A 4,682-nucleotide genomic window follows, 5' to 3' on the forward strand; every position below is an offset into this window, starting at 1 on the left:
GCTACAGCTCAAATCACACCGCTGCATTTCCAGTAATGGCACAAGCCTTCCATGCAGAAGATGACCATGTATGTGTGCACTCCTGCTAACTTGGACAGCATTTATAGTAAGAATTCTGAAGAATTTTTTTTTTTTTAATGTACTTGAAAACTAGTTTTAAACAGGTCAGGGTTATGTCTTAGTGTAAATGCGTATTTTAAAAGACTTAAACTGAGGTGTAACCTACTCTGTCAGGCAGATCAAAGACAAAGCAACATCACCCATTAATAAACACCCATGCTCACAACACCCAAAAGCCACATTAGGAGCCCCATTCCCCTGGTGTCAGGTAATAAAGTAGCTCCCGAGAAAGCCATTCAACCCAGGCAAGGCTTCATCAACTGAATGGGTTTTTAGTAGACAGGTTGTTCTGCCAGTGATATTTAAGGCCTTTTAAAAAGGAGAAAGGAGACCTGTTGTGACTTCATTAACAGATCTGCATGTATAGGCAGTACATAACTTACTACTTCTCTATAATAAACCTCAGAGAAGAAACCCAGAACCATTTTGATTAACACGCATGGCTCTGATACTTGGGAAGCATCTTCAATTGCCATCACAAATTACATGTTATAGGCTGGAAACTCCCTCACACCCTATAAAAAATCTGAAATTATTATTTATTAATAATAGTTACTGACTTTTATTGTCCTCTTGATTTCCTAAATTTAGGCCTAGCAGTTCTTATTTTCAGGGTGACAAGTATTTCAGTGTTTACTTCACGGACATTTCAGCAGCCATCCCACAGTCTTTGCCTTTAGTTTAGAAAACGTGTCTGAAGTTGACAAAAGTAGGGGAAAGCTGCTTGAAACAAAACTGTTCAAAAGCTGCTCCCCTTCATACTACAGTAATTCCAACCACTCTAGTTCATCAATACCAGAAGCAGCTACAGAGGGTTGTAAAAAAACTTTGTAACAAACATACACAGTATACTTCTGAGCTATAGACAGGCAGGGGGGTCCCAGCTATTGTTTGCCTAGAATATTTTACAAGGGGTTACAAACACATTATAATTAGCACTGATGGAAGTTGGTTATAGAGTTCTTGAAGAAAGACAAGGTTGGAGTGGTGGGCAAGACAGTCAACAGATGTTAATTCAATAGCTGTCCCATTGATAGCAAGTTGGATAGACAAAAAAGTTGAGAGCAGACAAAGAATACAAACTGAGCACTCAAGGCTGGGTGGAGCATAGGAAACAGTATAGGCAGAAGAGTCAGCGATACAGGCAAGACAGACCTTGCATACAGTCATAAAGCTAAGTATTAATGCTTTTTTCTTTTCTGGAGCAGAAATGAACAAGTTACTCCTGTACAGAAAGTAACTACCATCATTTCAAGGACAAAAATCAACCAACGTTACAAGGAGGCAAGTGTTTTATTCGATTCTTCACTGCTTTTAGCCTGGATTCATTTTTAGACACAGGCATTCAGTGAACACATCCACTGAATCCTGTAACATCTACTCTAAGTGAATGAACTACATCTTATAAAAAAGCCACTACTATTATTGACAAATTAAAACCAAACACAGTCTCATCTGTGGCCATCTACCATCAAAAACTGGACTCCAGAAATGAGACAGACCCAAGAAAAAATAAAAACCTAAACCTGCTTCAGAATCATTCGTGTTCAGGGTTGTACTTCCTCTGATCAACACTGAATTCAGGTGGGAATGCCATGAGCCACATCTGGAATAGGAGAGCACTTCTATAAGCAGCCCCTCCTAGGTGCTTCATCTGATCCCTATTGTATTCCCCAAATCCTTTGTTCTAACGCCTCTCCTACACAACTTTAAGTCCGAGCATCTGTACTACCCCCCATGATGCAGCAGTACCCAAGCGGTGCAGCAATGCTCTTACAGAGCCGTATCATTCAAAAGGGCTTCCAAAATCTTGAGATGTTATTTTATATGAACTCAGCACATGAGGAAGGGTAATGCAATTAAGTCCGTATACTAATAGGAGTTACTCTACTGTGGGCATCAGAGAATGTAGGGATTGTCTTTTCGTGTGTCCACCCATAACCCACTCTAACCAAGAAGTTATATGAACAAATAATAGCACTAAGTAACAATACAGGGGGTTCTTTCTATTTCAGAGAATCTTGTGTGTAAAATACCCACACAAAAATTGTAATTCTTATCTAAAGTGTAAATAAAATAAATTCAACAAGTGAATATCTAAGTCAATAAATGGAAATGGCTATCAGACACACAAAAAAAAAAATCTGGCTTTGCAACAGTGACTGGTCACTTCTCACTGTCAGACAAATCAAGATTCACCCTGCAGAAAAATAAGCCTCAAAACAGAATGCGAGATTTGTTTCATTTCAGAAGGTTCCTGCACCATTAGATTCTTCCCTAAAGAAGAGACTTCATTGTTACGGCAATTAGTATTCCTCCACCCCAGCAAAACGCAAGCAAAGGAGGGGAAAAAAAAAAAAAAAAAGAAGCTATGAAAGGGTAATCTAGCCATTTCGCAGCTTTGCCTCCTTACTCCACCCAGTCTCTTCTCTGCTCAATGGCTGCACACAGCATCCATAAACATGGTAATATCAAAAGAAACACACAAAAATGAGATCCCTGAGAACAAATGAGAAATTTGCAATAAATCTTTCTGTTTAAAAATATTTTCTTTGTTTAGTAGCATGACATAATTCTCCTATTTAACAAAATTACTCTAAGGGCAAATAACATTTTGATAGCAGACCCTCCCTCTTCCGAAAACCAGCCGAATGCTGCACAATCATTTACAAAACGATTACCTCTGAACATAGGTTCTTTAACCCCCATCCCTAATACTATATAAACAATACTGTCAGAGGAATATACACTTAAAAGAATCTCCACATAAATACATAATTCAGCCAGGTCAATATGCCCAAACATTAATAAACACTATTTCACTGTAAATACAAGATTTTTAATATAGCTTAGATTAACCTTCCACCATCCCCTGGTTAGGTAATTCATTATGAATTGACTTGACCTGCAACAACCAAGCCCTCTGCTGCAGCACTATCAGCAAAGAAATTTTACCAGTGATACTACGGCAAAGAAAGGGAAGGTGTCACATTATTATTGGTATTAAAGGTCAAGTTTAATTGCATCCACCTTAAAATAAAATCTCACACCCACAGAACTGAGTAAAACCTAAACTTTTTAAGGGAGGCACCACTCCCACCCCCCAACTTCCATCAAAAGCCCTGCCTGCATATAGCCTCCTGCAGAAACAAAAACTCAAGAATAGCAGTAACTAGAGCATTTTAGCACACTCGGTTGTTATTAAACGGTTTTCAAGGAAAGTCTGTGCGACTATAGACAACCAGGCAGCGATATGACCCCAAGAAGGAGAGATTAGACCTCCCTCCCCCGTTTTTACTGCAGCTGGTTCTGAAGGTCTGAGCCACCTCCTATCAATGCTTTCCCTGCTAGATCACTGCAGGAAAACAGGGTGGATGTGAAACAAATTCTTAAAATAACACCTACTCCTTTCCCCCGTATTATCAATTCTCGTTTTGTTTTCCGTGCTGCGGCCGACTCTGGAGATCTGGGCCATCTCCTGACAAACGCCTGCCTTGCCCTCGGAGAGGACGGAGGAAGAGGAGAACGGAGAAAACCCTCCAGGAGGGATTCGGGGAAGGGATGCTCGGCATCCTCTCCGGCACACATGCACCGGGCTCCTCGCCCCAGACTGTTTTTTCATCATTATTCGCCTCTGGCCCGTCGCCTCCTCCCCGGCATCTTGCTAAGTCACCAGAAGAAACGAAGCGGCCTAAAGGGGGGGCAGGACACGAAGGCCGGGAGAGCCGGAGCCCACCGCAGGGGCTCCTCTCCCCCTCACCCCACCCGCTCCCTTGTCTGGCCCACTCCTCCCCCGCGCCCTGTTTTCCTGCTAAGTCACCGGCAGCGAGGACGGCGCTGAAGCCCGGGAAGGGCCAAGGGAGAGGGGAGGGAACCGCGCCCGGCGGCCCCCACCCCACCCCGCCGGGGCGCGGGGACCGTCCCCCGCCTCGCCTCCCTCCCTCCCGCCCCGCCGCCCTGCCTCCCCCGCCTCCTCCCCGGCTCCCTCCTCACCAACGGGCGCGGCCGCCATTTTGAGAGCGAGCTGGAGAGAAGGAGGGAGGGGGCAGGAGAGGGAGCGGAGGGCGGGGAGCAGGAGAGCAGAGGAGGGGAGGGGGGAGAGCCGAGCCGCGCCGGCCGCACGGCCCGCCGGGCCCCGCCGCCAGTCCGGACAGCCTCCCGCGGGGGGCGACGGCGGCCGGGGGAGGGGAGGCAGGCAGGCAGGGAGGGGAGGCGCGGCCCCGGTCTTACCCGAGCCGCCGCCAGCGCCGCCGCTTCGCTCTGCTCCGTGGGGCCGGCGCCGCCCGCCTCTCCCATTCACCGGTGCGGCGGGGCGCGGAGGAGGGGGGTGAGGGGCTCCGGGGGGTCCCGGAGGCTCGCGCCGCTCGCGCCGCTCCGCTCCGCGGTCTGTCAGTGGCGCCCCGGCCGCCAGGAGGGAGGGAGGGAGCGGCGCGGCCCGCCGCGGCACTGCGCATGTGCGCGGCGGGGGCGGGGACAGCCGCCCGGCCACCATCTTGGGCGGCTGAGGCGCAGGGCGCGTGTCCCGGCATGCCTCGCGCTGCCCGGCATGCCCCGCGCGCGCG

The 4,682-nt window shown here is 47.7% G+C and overlaps 1 protein-coding gene across 2 annotated transcripts in view; it reads right to left on the minus strand.

Moving 5' to 3' along the window:
* PAFAH1B1 (platelet activating factor acetylhydrolase 1b regulatory subunit 1) overlaps positions 1-4,570 on the minus strand; it is a 37,482-nt gene extending 32,912 nt beyond the window's left edge. The window contains exon 1 of one of the 2 annotated variants that reach the window (XM_075771811.1): positions 4,351-4,570. The gene's annotated coding sequence lies outside the window, so the exon portion shown is untranslated. Of the gene's footprint in view, positions 1-4,113; positions 4,201-4,350 lie in introns of those variants that run through there. The other variant, XM_075771812.1, reaches the window with a different exon arrangement.
* Positions 4,571-4,682: the final 112 nt, after the last annotated feature.

The sequence above is a fragment of the Balearica regulorum genome, chromosome 19 (assembly GCF_011004875.1).
Source record: "Balearica regulorum gibbericeps isolate bBalReg1 chromosome 19, bBalReg1.pri, whole genome shotgun sequence".
In the NCBI taxonomy this organism is placed as follows: domain Eukaryota; kingdom Metazoa; phylum Chordata; class Aves; order Gruiformes; family Gruidae; genus Balearica; species Balearica regulorum.